At 39.3% G+C, this 17,949-nt stretch overlaps 1 protein-coding gene across 2 annotated transcripts in view; it reads left to right on the forward strand.

Annotated features, from left to right (window-relative positions):
• Nucleotides 1-17,949, forward strand: part of PDE10A (phosphodiesterase 10A) — a 534,797-nt gene that overhangs the window by 210,954 nt on the left and 305,894 nt on the right. Inside the window, exon 1 of one of the 2 annotated variants that reach the window (XM_054023697.1) lies at nucleotides 13,789-13,820. The exons of the other annotated variant lie outside the window; for it this stretch is intronic. The gene's annotated coding sequence lies outside the window, so the exon portion shown is untranslated. Of the gene's footprint in view, nucleotides 1-13,788; nucleotides 13,821-17,949 lie in introns of those variants that run through there. 2 annotated transcript variants of the gene reach the window in all.

Genomic DNA, 17,949 nt, shown 5'->3' on the forward strand with positions numbered 1-17,949 from the left:
ATGTGTCTCCTAACCCTGCTCAGAGCTAGTCTAGGTGACATGGTGCTCAGATTGCTAGTGGCAACCAGAACCTTTGGTACATGAGCTCCCATTGGATGGCTCTGCATTGATGGGCAACTTAAAGAACAAAAACAGCTCGGTGTAAAGAAGGCCTCACTGCTAGAAATCAGTTATGTTGAAACCAAGTATAGATTTGTGATTATCACAAGAGTCTAAGGGCTTGTCTACACGGGAAAGTTTTACCAGTTATGCATCTATAACTCCTCATGTGGCCAGTCTCATTCCAGAATAAGAATGAATTTTTTGATTTACCTTAGTCCCTTCCACAAAGTCACATAGGGGTAAGCCAACCAAAAAAAAAAAAAAAAAAAAAAAAAATCATTCCAGGATAGGAGTGTTCATGTGGGAAGTTATACATGCTTTTAATTTTAAATTCATAACTTAGCTTATAGTAGTATAACTTTCCCATGTAAACAAGCCCTTAGTATAAAGCTCTCTGATAACACACACTTTGGTAAAAGGTTACTGTCAGGAAGGATGGTTTTGTGGCTAGAGCACAAAACTGGGAGTCAGAAGATCTAAGTTCTTTTCCCAGCTCAACTATGGATATTTTTTGGTGACCTTTGGGCAAGTCATTTAATCCCTCTGTGCTTCAATTCCGTATATGCAAAATGGGCTCCCTCAGCAAGGTATTGTCAGTTTGAATTTATTAATATCTGGGGTGCATTATTATTCCATTGTATTATTATTGTATTCCAATGTTGGCATTTAAATAATCAGAATTCATTATAATCACTAACCTTATTCAATCATTTATATCAGAGAAGGGAACAAATTTCATGCTCTCTGGTGCAAGGATAGATATTTTTAAACATCGGGCTGCTATTAATTTTCTGCTTGAGACTAAGTTCGGACAGGATTCTTTTCATTTTGCTGACCACAGCTGCTTTGAGGGTCGGAAGCACCAGCAGCAGTGGCAAAAATGACCGGAGTTACCAGAAAAATAACTTCCTATCAGGAAACACCTACCTGCTCTTCTCCCTCTTCTACCCTTCCCCATCGCTTTCAACGATCTATGACAAATAGTTTTACAGGTAAAAGGAAAATAGAGAGAAATGCTTTACAGATGATTTCAGAAGCTCTTGGAAGCAGAAAAGCATATTACGTGGTCATTTCAGTGTATTCAGTGGATCAGCATCTCTGGCGCAGCGCTTCAGCTCTCTTTCTGCCTCACTTGGTATACAGCTGTGAAGCTCTGGGGTGAAATCCTGCCTCCATGGGAGTTTTGCCGTTGATTAAATGGAGCCAGGATTTGACCCCACAAATCTGAGCTCAGATAAGACCCTCTCCTCCTCTCGATGTAGGCTAGATCCATGTAATTGAGAGCCATCTAGAACCTGGTTCTCCTTTCACTTATCTCAGGTTTACGCTGGTGGAAATGAGAGGTGAATCAGGTCCTCTGTATTGTTGACAGGGAGGAGACCAAAGAAAGCACAGACAGATGCGAGTTTTGCCTCTGGGTTTCCATCCCCATTTCCTTGTGACTATCCTGTAAGGATGTTTTGGATACCTGTGTCTTTAGCACTCTTGCTTTTTACTCTACTCTCCCATTTTACCTTACTCCCTCTGTGTGTGCCATTTCCTCTTGTTAGTAGTCTAGGTCCTCATGGACCTAATAGAAACGTCTATGTTTGATACATTTTAACTATAAAGTTATCTGGGCATCTATTTCTGGAATGTCATGATGAATAATGATGCAGGAGAAAATAATACTGCATTTATTCTGGCACTGTCAATCTCTTCTTTGATTGTTGTTTGCCCCATTCTATAATAGAGGGTAGAACGTTTAGATTTTGCCTTCTCTTTTGATTTGCTTAATTCTTTCTTCCACCTTTTATTTGATGCACACTTTGGACAGCTACCTTTATAGAAGAATCAATCCAAAAGCCAGTCTGATTTTTGTCCATATGGGCAAGAATATTAAATATTTGTTCCCTTAAATATTAGTCTTTTTTTGTCCTTAATATGTGTTTTGACTTACAACTCCTTTTAGTTTCTGTGTTATGTCCTGTTAGTGAGAGAGGTGACATTTACTCATTCAGTGGGTACATTGGACAATTGTGAATACAGCTTCAGCACTGTGTTGTTCATTGTAAAGCTGTAGAAAGGATCTGGGGTGTCCCATTTTAAGACTGAATGGTTGTTCTCAAACACCTGCTGTGATAGCCTAGAGGAAAATATGTGGCTCAAGTAGAAATGTTAAAGCCATTCATGAATGCATTTCTAATCATATCAGCCATTTGGGGTTTTTTTTGTACATTAAACTTGAATTTTGGGCTTAAACTACCCTGATGTTTTGCCTGACATTAAAATGTAATTCCTGCAAAGCATTGTAAGTATACTGCTCAGAAACCTCTCCTGTGGGTTCTGTGTTGTTTGCATCTTATACAGCATTGAGTATCTTGTCTGCATTTGATAAATATTAAATAATTACTGATCTGCAACATACCAAGCTTAAGTAGACAATATCGACCATGTTGCAAAAACCTGCAATGTACGTTATAGGTATCCCTTTATATTACCTTCCTCAGTGACTATCCAGAGGTGGCATGATAGTCTTGTTACTATAATCATTTGACAAGTTCTGTCTATGGACATCAGTCCATCTTTCTTGGCAAGTGTCTGTTTATAATCTGATGCCTATGTAGTGGCTGTCCTCATTGTCTACTGGTGTCCATTACTGGATATTTATGCTCCAGTTTTGCTCCATGTAACTGGACAGTAGCGTTGAATGGTCCTATTGGACCATTATATACAATAATAGTATGTTTTTCTGTTATAAGGAAGAATTGGATCCCATATTTTCTGTCTCTATATACAATGTGCTGTGCATGTTTTTATATTGGACTCTTTTAAAATATCTTCAGCTTTATTGTTTTAAGCCCACTGTGTTAGTCCAGGAAAATTTATTCAAAAGACAAACATCAAGGTAAATTTTGGGTGGAGGACAGAATATAGCATAAGATGGAGTCATGAATATTTTAGGCTTGCTTGCTCCTGCTGCAGGGAAGAGAATTAAGTGACTCATCAGCTCTGTAAAAATGAATTTTGGCATGTTTAATCCCAAATGCTGGCTTCTCTATTTGTGGTCTATTGTGTGTGGTGTGAGATACTAACCAGACCTGGACTACCATGCCACTATTGAGGCAGACTGTGTGAAACAACAGAAAAGAAAAACTAGGGATTGGAAGGGATTGGCTGATCATTGTAAACTTTATTAATGGTAATAATGTAGCAATTATCCAACATTTTTCATTCATAGAACTCAAAGTGCTTTATAAATTTGATTATTATCCTCATTTTACAGATGTGGGATATGAGGCACAGAAGATTGAAGTCACTTGTCCAAAATCAATGGTAGTTTTAGGACTAGAGCGCATTATTGTTTTGGCTTAAGAGAGACATTTTAAAATGAAATGTTTTCAGAAGGACAAGCCTTTCCAAGTGGAAAAGAGTAGATTGTGTTTTTAGTGAGTTTATTTGTGTTTTGCCTGGACTTCCAAGGTTTTTCCTGGCTTATCTGAAATCAGTTGTTTAAACTTTACAGGAGGCATAAGCTTGCATATCCTTGGGGTGAAATCCCAATCTCACTGAAATCAGTGGGAGTTTTCCCATTAACTTCAGTGGGGCCAAGGTTTCACACTTGAACTTTTAAAGCAGACATTGTTTTCTGCTGTTCAAATCACGTGCAAACTGATTTATTGTTCTTAGACATCGTGTGGCCTATTCAACAAGTTTTACTTCTACATTAGTGATCATAACCAGATCTGCAGCTATAGTGCTTACATTGTGCAGAGGTAAACATAGTAGTACAGCATTTGCCAGTGACCGAAAGCCATTTGACATCTCCATTTAAGATTGCAGTCTGCGTGTTGTGAGTTTAGTGGTTTTTTTTTTCTTTATTTCTTTTGTTTTTATTGTCTAGGTTAGGTGATGGGGCGGTATTTTTACTGTCTCAAGTATTGGTTTTGCTATTCAAATCTATTGTGATTTCGGAATTCCTGAGTTTAGTTGTTGGGTTTTCTTAGCTGTCAGAAAATTTCAGGTTTGAGTATCTTGGAAATAAAGTTATTAACAACAATAATAGCATTTTGCATTTTTATAGTGCCATCCGTCCAGGGATCTTTAAGTATTTCACTAACACTAACAGACTGAGGCTCACAGCCACAAACTTTCAACCATAATGGTCAATTTGGGTTTTCAAGGCTATTTTTGCAAAGAAAAAGGCCAGAGATGTGCTTTATTATTTAAACAACAATTAGATTAACTTGACACGTAGGGGTCCCAAATTAGGGAGAAACACATGGCTTTAAGTTTTGCCCCCACCATCCCCAAGGCAGACTCTTAGGTTGAGATATGATTATGCAAACCCCACTAGTGGCTATGAAAATGGACAAACCAAGTGTTTCTAGATCCAAGTCTTTAACATCTCTCTCCCATGCAGTGGTACAGTATTATTCAATGCTTTTGCTTAATCAGCTGTCCATAGAAGGCTGAAATTCTCCTTTTGCCCCTATTGTCGGCTTATATTTCTTTGACAGCCACCATGGGCCCGAGCCTGCCATTTACCTGAATAGAAAGAAAATCTCTTGCCTGAAAGGGGTTAGAGCAGTGATACTCAGATCTCAGTGGTTCAGGAGCTAAATTAGCAACCAACCTTGCCCAAACGAGCTACAGTAGTGTGAATTGCTTGTTTAATTTACTATAGGAAATTCATATAGAATATTCATATTTAAACAGTATGACACGGTAAATATTTTGTGTGTGTATATCTGTATCTGTACGTGTGTATGTATAATTCTCTCAGCAAAACGACTGACCAAGCATCATTATTTTATCAACTACAATTGGTTATTAACATAGTAATGCATCCTGATTGGTAAACAACTTAGATTGGTTAGTAATTAAATCACATAGTGTTTTAATATCCTGTGCTGCAAAGAGCTGCCGGAGATGCATAAAAGAGCCGTTTGTGGCTCATGAGCTTCAGTCTGAGTATCACTGGGTTAGACAGATGTACGGGAGTGGGAGAAATGGGGCAGGAGAGTTAAAAATTTGGGCCAGATTTCTCTGTTTCTCTGCACTTTGTGTAATCATTTACACTAGTGCGAACTGGGTACAAAATGCTGCCAAATAACAGGCACACCATATGTATTTCAGTTTCTTGGCAGTTTTTATCTTTGTTTGTACCATGTTGAGTTGTTTGTTACATTTACTAAAAACAGTCCACCTAAGGCCAGAGCCCAATTCTGATACCTTTAGTCATGTTGAGTATACTTTTTACTCCTTGAGGAGCCTATTAGCAGATAAAATATTATTTGGTTTGAGTAAAGGCACCCAAATCTAGCCCCAAGAATGGAGCATGTTAGTCTGAAGTTGCCATCTGGAGATTATTTGGGCTCAAGCCGATATTCTGGGGCAATTATACAAGAGTCATTTTTTTATTTCGTGTAGCAGGAAACCAAGATACCTACACAAGTTGGGGAATGATTAGCCACTGCTCTTCTTATCTGGGGGAACTATATGGCTGTTACAGTAGCCTTTTCAGTTAGTCAGCTACAATGTAGGCCTTGGCTACACTTGGCAATTCACAGCACTGCCGTGGCAGCGCTGTGAAGCGCGAATGTAGTCACGCCGCCAGCGCTGCGAGAGCTCTCTTGCAGCGCTGTATGTACTCCACCTCTCCGAGGGGAATAGCTTGCAGCGCTGCGAGTGAGCGTGCAGCGTTGCAGGCACTGATTACACTGGCACTTTACACATCCTTCTGTTTCAGGAAGGAACAAAATCCTCATCTTCTTTTAAAGTAAGATGTTCTACCAACCACTATTCATTTTGTCTTCATTGTCTAATGGAGGTCAGAGCAGGGTCAGTTCATGATGTGTCTGCAGTTTCCTTCATAGTCCAAGATTTTTGGAATTGCGTCAATGACCATATGATTGATGTTCTATCGGCAGTTGGTGGAGGGGGATTTATAGTGTTTATGCAGTGTCTGATGACGGAGTCAGCAGGCCTGGTCTTTCAAGATCTGTGAAGTATTTCGAAAGTATATGCTTAGAGTCATAGGTCCCATCATTCGGTCCTGGCTGACTGCTTTGGCATTAGTATTTCCAGAAGGGTTTACCAGTGTCTGGTGATCAGTAATTATGATTAATAGAGCAGAATACAAGGATGGATAAAAGCATTCACCACCCCACGCTCCGGCCAAAGCTCATCTTACTATCTTTATTTATTTTTGTGATCTGACTGGCTTCCGCTTGAAAGGGCTACAACATGACGATGATCCAGCTGGATTTATTTGAGTCATTCTAGCTGAAAATCAGAATGCACGTATATTAGCCACAAGTTCTGTGTAAAAAAGTAGTGCTAAAGTCCAGCTATGTTATGCATTCAGCAAGATCAGATGTTATGCCTTCAGATGCCTCCAATCATCCATGCAAGCACCTTGTCTTGTTTTATAAGTAATTTAAATGGAGCAGTTGAAGTTGGAAATTGTAAGAGGAGACACAAGCAAGAACTGGCATACGAATGGTTAGACATCTGCAACACTGCTGTGTTATCATCATCTTGATTGCTTTGACTTTTACAAGTTCTAGGCTGACACTTTTGTCTGAAAATATATGTTCATAAATGCATTTTTCCTTGTCTGATGTTACATTCTGTTTTCAGATGTTCTAGGATACACTTAAGTGCTTTATTGTGTTTTTTGGCATATGGTTCCATTGACAAGAATGTTGCTGAGTAATTACTTGTTCTCTCCCTCATTTACCTCTGCAGTTTCTGTTGAATAAGGTGTTCCTCACTTTCTGTCCTAAATTATTGTTGTAGCGTTTACATCCACTGTTAAATAGTTCCCATGTTTCCACCCCGTAGTGTTTCCATAATGTACAATTATAAAGTACGTTGGGATCTTTCTGGGAGGAATGTCACACTATATGTAATATATTATTTTATTAATATACTTTGTAGCTGGCACTTTGTTTTAGACTAAATTGTATTATTATTATTACCTAGCTCCAGGACAGCACTTTTTTTTTTTTTTTTTTTTTTTGCCAGTAGATGTTAAAGTGCTTTACAAAGGAGGTCAGTATCATTCTCCTCATTTTATAGATGGGGAAATTGAGGCACAGAGTTGAAGTGAGTTGCCCAAGGTCATATTGCAGGCTAGCGGCACAGCCAGGAATAGAAGCCAGGTCTCCTGAATCCCAGTCCCGTGCTCTGTTAGACCACACTGCTTCCCTTTTGCAATTCAGCAACACCATGACAGCCATCCTTGTGGATGATCCCTTTTGACTGCTAGGCAGTGACAATTAGTGTGAGCTAAATCTAGAGGGAGACTAGTTTTTAAAATGAACGAACCTCCTTGAGGTAGAAAAGATTTGAATGAAGTGGAACCTGATTCATTTAGCACCAAGTAGTGAATTCCATTTAAAGTCCTTTGACTGTTGCACCATTTACCCCACCCCAACCCCACCCCCTGCCACACATAGGCACCATATTCCCTGGTCCATGTTCAAAAATCATGAATCAAGACCTCAAAAATCCTGAGGTTAAAGCAATGTTGGTGGTCTGGGGCGGGGAGTGCTTTTTAGTGTTCACTCACTTTATACTTTCAAGTTTTTTCCACAACCAGGAGGGCTAACATGTCATGTTTAGAAATGAATGCTGAAATTGTCATGCTATCTCTTGAATTTAGCACCTGTATTTTAAGAAAAAAGATTAGAGTAGTGATAAAATCGTGAAACTTAGCAACACTGCAGATAGACAGATACGGCCTGATCCAAAAATCCACTAAACTCCATGAAAGATTCCTATTTACTTTGATGGGAATTGATTCAGGCCCATAGACAGACATACAAATGAGGTTCAATTCTTTCCTGATGCTGAAAAGTTAAACCTATTACACTGTAGAATCATCTAATGCTTAACCTGAGATTCATTCTGTGTAATTTGTAGTGTAAATAAACTCCATTTAACTAGTCACTCACTTGTAAATAGAGAGGATGCATGTGACTTGTGATTTACTCTTGCAAACATGTTGTATAGAAATTTAGAAGAGCCTTATAATTCCTGCCTGCTTTTTTTAAGGGTAAACACATTTGGCAAGTTCAAACACCAGAACAAAAGCTAATTTTCAGTTATGAAAAACCATCAATGTTGTTCTGATTCTGGATTGGCTGTTTTTAGAAACAAAAATGTTAAAATTACAATTTTTTAAAATGTAGATTATCTGGCTACTTCTGATGCTTTTCCTAATTCAGCCCAAATCTTATGTACTTAACTGAGATGGGAAATTGGCAGTTCTACAGCCAGAAAGGGGATTTGAGCACCCAGTTTTTTAGCTTTGCCTGCAGTGCAGTGAACTTGAGAGTTCCTGCATTCGCTTCAGGAACAGCTTACGTAACTTCAGACATGCCAGCAATACACTGTGCTGTGCAATAATCTCTTTCTTGCTTGCTGTCCTCTCCCCATCCCCCAGAGGGATTGCATCATTTGCCTACTCTACACAGACCAGGCTGCAAGGGAAAGGAAAGGAATAAATCAACACACTTCTTCTCATCAAATAAACCTTTGTTGTGTGGTCTTGTTTAGAGAAATTTACATGCCTTCTACCTGGCTTTTAAGGGTTTTTTCCCTTTTCTTTTCAATAATTATTTTTAAAAAAGCTTCCCAGATTACTCTGACAGAATATACATTAACTTGTAACTAATATGTGTTAACTTAACGGGACAGGTTTTCAAAAATGTGTCAGAGTTCTGAAAATATACAAATATCCAACATTTAAAATTAAAAAAGTTAAAAATAATGTCTTCACTTATTTACTATAGATGTCACAATTGGAGTTTGATTTCTTCAGGACCTGAAAAAGAGCTCTCTAGAGCTCAAAAGCTTGCTTGTCTTTCACCAATAGAAGTTGGTCCAATAAAAGGTATTACCTCACCAACTTTGTGTCTCTCATATCCTGGGACTAACAGCTGCATCAACACTGCAAACAACAATTTCTGTGGTACGCATCTAGAATATCTCCGTTGATTTCAGTGGAGGAACTCTGGATTCATGTAGTGATCAGTAAGAACAGAATCTGGCTTGATGCAACTAAAAACTGCAGAAGTATAGGAAAATGGTCTGCTCATGGTGCTAGCAATATCAGCCTTAGCAGAAGAAACTCAAAGCAATGAAGTCATATTCTGGCAGGCAAAAAGATTTTCAGATCTCCTTTAATGCTGTGATGTATGGAGCAATGGTTATGATCACTGTTTCATTTATATAAGCTAATTTTCACCAAGGAATACCTCATTTTCACTTATTTTTTTATGTTTTTCTGTATTGGGTAAGACCATACATAGAAAAGGAATTACGTGAAATAAGCTGACACCCTTTTTATTGAGTGAATGAAATCTGTTGTTGTTACTCAGGGCTAGATCTTTCCATCTGATGCACTGTGATGGGAAGAGGGTATATGTAGAAACAGATGGTCAGGATCTTTCTTTACTGGTCATGAGAACCCTAGAAAGGAAGAGACAGTGAAAATGGTGGATGACATGCTGTGGCCCTAGGGGATACAATATACTCCTTTTCAGAGCCACAGCAAATTCTCTCTACCATATGACAGCTATTCTGTTCCCCAACCCCCTTCAGTTTTCTCCAAACAGGGATTACAGAAGCCTCCACTAGGTCCTAGATTTGTGGCTAGATTCATCCACACAGATCCCCACTGAGTTCAATGGGGCTTTGCAGAAGCTCATGGGTGCACCAGGAGGGATCTGGTCCTTGGATTCTAAAAGGAAGAATGTACCTAAATGGTATCCAAGGTCATTCCTAAGGGTTTGATCTTGAGAGGTTTTAGTCATTTCCTGTGAGATTTTGAGTATGGGGTTCTAAATTATTTTCACGTTCGGACAGACCCAGCTTTAACACACGCATTCCATCTCCCTTGAAAAGTTTTGTTTTGTTAATTTCAGCAGCCAAAAATTTTATAAAGCAAACACAAACAGAAACCCCAAACCTAAGTTCAGAAACACATTTCAATTAAAGTTTCATACTTTGAGAAAATTTGCCTCAATTTAAAGTGATTTTCAGGTTAAAAATTATATTTAAAAATCCTTATCTCTGGTACAAGTAATAGTTTAGATGATTAAAAATGAAAAGATTTTAAAATAATTTATTTACTTTGTAGTTTTTATGCTTTTAATTACTGAATTGTATTTGATAGTTTTTAATCTCTCTCTCAGCTTGGACAATAATTATCCTAGTCAGTTTCATTTTTATGTATAGTCAATTTCATGTTCCTATTTCTAGATACAAAAGTAAGACACCAATATTTGTGTTGTAAGGTTTTAGGGGCCAAATTTGACTTGTCAGTCCTAGTAAGAGTAGGCTTAAAAATATCTATAGGCAAATATATCTTGCTTGCATGAATGATTTATGTCCTCAAGAATTTGGCTTACAACATGGATAGCACAAAGTAGTAAGCCAAAAGGCTCTACTGTGTTGAAAGAAAAGACATTTATGGTATTTTACACTTGACTTTCGCTTGTGTAAAATAAATGTTCTAGGGAAAAAAATATTGCAATATCCTTTGCATTTAATTCACCTTGCTGAGAAGGGAAGTGTTTACTAGAGAAAGCATCTGGATTGTATTGTTTTTTAATTCATTGTGGACGGCTTGATGGAATCTGGAACTACTTACCATGACACAGCCTTGCAGTGCCATATGCAGTAAAGAGAGGCAAATCCTGGACTGCCTAACCTGAGCTCTTAAGGATGTTGTGGTCTTTCTATTGTTAAGTGAGACATATTAGAACATCCAAATATTTGTGATGTACCTTAAATTGCCTCTTTGTCCATGTTAATATCCCATAAGGTAAACAGGCTGCAAACTAATTTGCTAGGACTAGGAAGAGGTCACCAAATTTGGCTAAAAAAAGTATGGACCTGAATCCAGATTATGAACCTTTTTTGCAGAAAGGTGTTTGGGGGTGGGGCGTATGTTTAAGTAGATGACCCTCCTCCATGCAAGCGCACTTAGTAATTTTTTTATCCACATTACTCAGATTGTCCCAGTTTTCTCAAGGTCCATAAGATGAAGAGCTGACATTCCCAGAAAGTTCATTCATTGTAATTTCTCATTCAAATTTGCCAAAATAAAAAAAAAATCTGGATTATTTGGATAAAAGTTCATGTTTTCAGAAGCTTACCCAAACCTTCTGTGTTATTGAAACTGAATTTTCCAAGTTCTAATGACTTTGTTTTGAGGAAATAAACAGCAATATAAACCATATGATCTGCAGTTGCTGGAGTCCACAAAAGTGCTAAAATTTTCTAATTTTCAGCTTAATTTTCATTATAGTTTTAAAGTAACACTCACATGTGCGGGAATACACCGTAAATGCACAGCAATTTTCAACAAAACAGGCTGCATTCATTCCTATCACACCACTGAAGTCTATGGAGTTTCATCAGGGATGAATTTTGTCTAGTGTACGTAATCAGCCTATTGATCTGTCTAATAACTCTCTTGGTAAGATATGGTATCCAATATTCACTTTCTCCTCATGTTCCCATCATTTTATGGCTTAAGATTCTGCTGGGTAAGGTTTCCTCATATCTGTTTGCTGTTGGAAATGGTGTTTGCCTGTACATACAACCCCTGATGTCAGAGAGCTAGCAGTATTAATACACAGAAATCTTTACTGTGAAGCAGTTATGTTGTGTGCATAGCAACCTTGTGTGATACAAAGCCACAAAATCAAGGAATGAACAGTTAAGCCTCCTAATAGTATGTATCTGCTTCTTCTTCCTCCCTCTGCAAGCTCGCATCTTACCAGTACTATGACTATTCTACCTTCTGCAGGGTATGCAACTCAACCTTAATGCTGCCTCCCTTTTTGCCCTTCTCCCCATGTATTCCTTTATTAGATTATTCCCCCTACTCCCCCCCCCCGCCCCGCTATTGTTAGCTGTGGCTGTTGGGTGCGGTAGTAGGTTGCATTGGGAGAGGATACTTCACTAACGGGTTATGTGAGTGCAGGTGGGCAGCGAAAGGGGGTGACGGAAGGCTGACTTCCCTAGGGATGAAGAGTGAAGGGTACACATTGCATGGTCTGCATGAGGCATGATGGTTGTGTTAATAGCAAAGTGTGTAATTGTAGGTGGAGGAGTAGATGGTATGTGGTTTTAGGTGGCTTATCTTTTCATTTTTTTTTTTTAATCAGGAATTCTGTATGTAAGCAACCCTAACCCTAATTTTCTATTTTGTTAATGGTTTACTGGCTGTGAGAGTTAGTTAGGGGGTGTGGGTAGAAGTACAGCTGCTGATAGAGAATGCAGCTGCACATTAATCCTCCTCTGCTGTAGGACAGTCAGACAGAAAAGGGCCTATATCAACAAATAAGGCATGCATCTGGCCAACCCCCATCAGCCAGTTGGGCTTGCATGCACAGTGCCTACACCTACAGCATGAATCATAATTAAAAATTAATCTAAATGTAACTTTTTTTAAAAAAAAACTACCTTTTGCACCAGAGTCCACCTTTCTGTCAATTTTTGTATAGACAAAGATTTTTGAAGAGCGCTTGGTCAACAGTAGGATTGTCAAGGGAAAAATTCAGATGGAGCCCAAGTTCAAAAAAAAAAAAAAAAAAAAAAAAATAAAAAAGGAGAGAAACCAAACAAAAACTACACAGAAAATTCAAAGGGTATAATAATTATCCCTATATGACACTTCACACTGAATAAGCCACCTAATTTTAAAGAGACAGGATTTTGTGCCCTATTTTAAACCCATTTTAGAACACACCTCTAACTACAGAGTCATTACCTGCCTTCTTCACAATATACGTACTGCCTTGGAATGCACAGTTGCCTGGAGCCCTCCCTTTGGTATCTTCCAATGCCTTAAATGGTGACCAGGTTAAAAGGAGGCTGCCATAAACACTTACGTGTTGGAGAGGAACCTTCTAAATATTAATAAACAAAATTCAGCAGTCTGACATGCTGTCTAAATTTAAAATGTGTGCTGTGTGGATGTGTTGAAAGAGATGTCATCTTTACAATTTTGTAAGGGGTGGAATCTGAACATTTTAAAAGCTCTTAACAGTGTTATAGGTTCAGGTCCCAGTTACGCATGATGCTTAACAATATGCCCAACTTCAAGCACATGAGTAGTCCCAGGACGTACGTATTCCTGTTTTAGTACGTGGAAAGTAGTGCCACAAAATGGCCAGAACATGGCTTGAAGATTCATGGATTTTTAAGACCAGAAAGGACCTCTGTGATTGTCTAGTCTGACCTCCTAAAGATGATATTGCACCATGTTACTAAATCATAATAGAGCCTTGTAAAGTCCAAGGCTACAGCAAATATCTGCAACATAGTTAAAACATTTCAGTTCTGTCTACAGAGGCAGGACCAAACAACATGGCAGTGTTTGTGATGTACATAAGACTGGAGACAATTGCAGATATTTGAGTCAGGATATCTGTATGTTTCCTTATGATAAAAGACTGCAGTTCCTGGGCAGTGATGGATTAACCCTTTCTGTTGCCTTGGGCTAAAACAAAAACAAAAACAAAACACTGCCTCCCAGCCTGCTCCACTGAAGGGGAGGAAGTAAAACTCTCTCTCTCTCTCCCCATACCTCTGTATCTTGCCTAGGCTACTGGAACTGAATTCAGCAAACAGGCACATCTTCAAGTATCTGCAAAAATGCACTGGACAAATGATCAGAGAGCAACCAGTGGGCCATAACAAAACACATGACTGTGAGTAAAATTAAAAAGTGAAAAATGTCATGGGTAAGAAATCTGAGTTCCTTTTCTCACTCTTTTGATTCTTAGATATTGAGATTTGTTCATTGTTGCCCCAGGTCTTACTCTATCTGGACCACAGGGTTAAGGCACTGAGCATAAATATGTCTTGCAGGTTAGAATCAACCTTGTTTCTAGTCCTCTCCTCCTGTATAACATTAATGCAGTCTCTGTTAGCAAATGTTATTGACCCGCGTGACAGTCCAGTGATTACAAGACTGATATTTATTTTGTCCCTTCACTGAAAAAGGAATAGCATGTTTAACTGTCTTTATAAATCACATATCCATTTCCCGCAAAATGTTTTTCTTACAAGTTTCTGGTCTGAATTTTAATAAGATTGGGGGTTGTTTATTTAGTGTAAAAAGTCCTGTGTGTTTGTTTCATTTTAATAATCAGTTTCACTAGAAAAGCACTCTGGCTTATGAGAAATAAAACAGATTATCACGTTACCATTATCACGATTACCAGAGGAATGTGATCAAGAATAGTCAGCATGGATTCACCAAGGGCAAGTCATGCCTGACTAACCTAATTGCCTTCTATGAGGAGATAACTGGCTCTGTAGATGAGGGGAAAGCAGTGGATGTGTTATTCCTTGACTTTAGCAAAGCTTTTGATATGGTCTCCCACAGTATTCTTGCTGGCAAGTTAAAGAAGTATGGGCTGGATGAATGGACTATAAGGTGGATAGAAAGCTGGCTAGATCGTTGGGCTCAACGGGTAGTGATCAACGGCTCCAGGTCTAGTTGGCAGCCAGCATCCAGCAGAGTGCCCCAAGGGTCAGTTTTGTTCAATATCTTCATTAATAATCTGGAGGATGGCGTGGACTGTACCCTCAGCAAATTTGCAGATGACACCAAACTGGGAGGAGTGGTTGATACGCTGTAGGGTAGGGGTAGGATACAGAGGGACCTAGACAAATTAGAGGATTGGGCCAAAAGAAACCTGATAAGGTTCAACAAGGACAAGTGCAGAGTCCTACACTTAGGACAGAAGAATCCCATGTACTGCTACAGACTAGGGACCGAATGGCTAGGCAGCAGTTCTGCAGGAAAGGACCTAGGGGTTACAGTGGAGGAGAAGCTGGATATGAGTCAACAGTGTGCCCTTGTTGCCAAGAAGGCTAACGGCATTTTGGGCTGTATAAGTAGGGGCATTGCCAGCAGATTGAGGGACGTGATCATTCCCCTCTATTCGACATTGGTGAGGCCTCATCTGGAGTACTGTGTCCAGTTTTGGGCCCCACACTACAAGAAGGATGTGGAAAAATTGAAGAGAGTCCAGCGGAGGGCAACAAAAATGATTAGGGGTCTGGAGCACATGACTTATGAGGAGAGGCTGAGAGAACTGGGATTGTTTAGTCTGCAGAAGAGAAGAATGAGGGGGGATTTGATAGCTGCTTTCAACTACCTGAAAGGGGGTTCCAAAGAGGATGGATCTAGACTGTTCTCAGTGGTAGCAGATGACAGAACAAAGAGTAATGGTCTCAAGTTGCAGTGGGGGAGGTTTAGGTTGGATATTAGGAAAAACTTTTTCACTAGGAGGGTGGTGAAGCACTGGAATGGGTTACCTAGGGAGGTGGTGGAATCTCCTTCCTTAGAGGTTTTTAAGGTCAGGCTTGACAAAGCCCTGGCTGGGATGATTTAGTTGGGAATTGGTCCTGCTTTGAGCAGGGGGTTGAACTAGATGACCTCCTGAGGTCCCTTCCAACCCCAATATTCTATGATGCTATGATTATTGTTGTAGTCTAACTCCTTTACTGTCTAGCCCACCAATGGATAAGCCTCACAGGACATAACAAATAAGTAGTTTTGATTTTATGCCAGTGAGTGAAGACTTGAGATGGGTGAGTTTCATTCTACTCTTCAGAGTCCCTTTAAGTTTTGTTTTAATGACTTAATTTCTTGTGAGTGACATTTTGTCCTCTTGCTATATTAAAGTAACCTTTTTTTTCTTCGAGTGAGCCCAGGTTTTTGCCATGAGTGGTTTCACATCAATCAGACAATGAATTTGCTGGTATTTTTTCCAAAGCTCCATATTAATAAGGGGGGAAACTGTTTTATATATTTTGGATGCAAGGAGAGCTCTTACGTATTATTTCAACAGAAGAAAAAGGTTTTGAAAATCATCTAGATGATTTGTGTTTTATGCTAAGAATCAAACAGGTTGTACTGTGTCTTCCCACACTGTTTCTAGATGGATTAAACAATAAATTGTTCAATGTGACATATTAGCAGAAGTTCCTGTACCTATAACTCTCTTTGATCTCATTCCATCAAAGCTGTGGCCGTGTCTTTTGGAGCAACAGTAATTAAAAGTCTGAAGGCCGATTAGAAGAATAACAAGTGACTATACTGTGATCAGTGGAACTGGAGTCAGAGGGCCCGTGTTTCCTGGAGGGATTGTTATTGAGAGTATATGAGTGGAACAGGAAATGTGGAGAGTAAGGCTGGAAGCAACTCAGCCATAGACAGTGCAAAGGGTTTAATGAGGTTTTACTTGTTCAACCTGCATTCAACCTTGTTAACCTGCATTCGGCCTCCTACTTTGCAAATGAAACAGTATGTTTAATAAGTTAACTGAACTGTAAGTGGTGGAGAGAATCTTCTAGACTCTTCCACCCTATCCTATCTCCAAAATTCTGACAGGATATCAAGTGACAACACAGTCAACCAGTAAAGTGTCATTATTATTTATTTGTAATACTGTAGTACCTAGAAGCCCTAATCAAGGACCAGAACCTCACTGTGCTAGGTGCTGTACAAACACAGAACAAAAAGAGTATCAGAGGGGTAGCCGTGTTAGTCTGAATCTGTAAAAAGCAACAGAGGGTCCTGTGGCACCTTTGAGACTAACAGAAGTATTGGGAGCATGAGCTTTCGTGGGTAAGAACCTCACTTCTTCAGATGCAAGATTCACTTGCATCTGAAGAAGTGAGGTTCTTACCCACGAAAGCTCATGCTCCCAATACTTCTGTTAGTCTCAAAGGTGCCACAGGACCCTCTGTTGCTTAGAACAAAAAGACAGTCCCTGCCCCAAGGAGCTTACAATCTAAGTAAAAGACAAGAGATGGATAAAGGCAGATGGGGAGTACAAGGAAACAATGAGACCGTACTGGTCAGCGTGATGAGGCAGTGGTTTTAGTGCACCAGTGGTCTAACTGTTGTCAGGTTTTTTGTAGGCTTCATGGCAGAGGAGTGTTTTGAAGGAGGATAATGAGGTAGCTTTATGGATGTTTATGGGGAACGCCTGCCCAGTGTGAGGGGCAAGATAGGAGAAAACAAGAAGAGGCTCATTTGAAAATTTAAGCCAGTGGGCAATGGGGGGTGGGATCATGGGCTGATCAGAATGGGAGTCAACATCTCAGTAGTGAACAAGAGATGATAGGCAGAATGGGAGTAGCAACATTATCGGAGAATATATTTGCCTACCCACCTGAAAACAAGGATAACGCTTCTCTGCTCCCCTTCGAGGAGTGTTTATGACTATTAGTTAATATTTGCTTAGCACTTTAAATATAAGACAGAGTGTTATATAAATGCTTAGTAATAGTATCCGTATGAACTCTGTGGTAGACATGACATTAGCAGAATTGGAATACTTTTTCCTGGCAGACCCTTTCCTTAGTCCATACACCACATCTACTGGGAGCCAGTGTCATGCGCTCCCTCCTGATGGCTAGTGGCTGGCATGCAAGTTAGCCTGAACAGCCAAAAGTAGAGAGAAAATTGAGCTAACCAGCCCCTTTCTCTACCTCAAACAATAAATCCAATAACCCTGCTACTGCTGGCCTCCATAAACTTGAACTGATTCTGCGTCATAGACTAAAGTGTGAGTATTTGTATTTATTTTAAGAGAGAGAGAGATAATTGGGATCACTTTTACCATTTCATCTGAAAATAGCCTCACAGTATCCCTCTTGTCCTTTGATCGAGATACCTTGAAGATACCTTATTGATTGTGTCAAGCTGTGGAAAACCCACCAGTATGGAATTAATTTCCTTTCTCATGATGGTCAGATGTAAAAATACTAACACATACCCAAATCTCATGAGGATAAGACTCCTTTTGATTTTTTTCA

The sequence above is a fragment of the Malaclemys terrapin genome, chromosome 3 (genome assembly GCF_027887155.1).
Source record: "Malaclemys terrapin pileata isolate rMalTer1 chromosome 3, rMalTer1.hap1, whole genome shotgun sequence".
In the NCBI taxonomy this organism is placed as follows: Eukaryota; Metazoa; Chordata; order Testudines; family Emydidae; genus Malaclemys; species Malaclemys terrapin.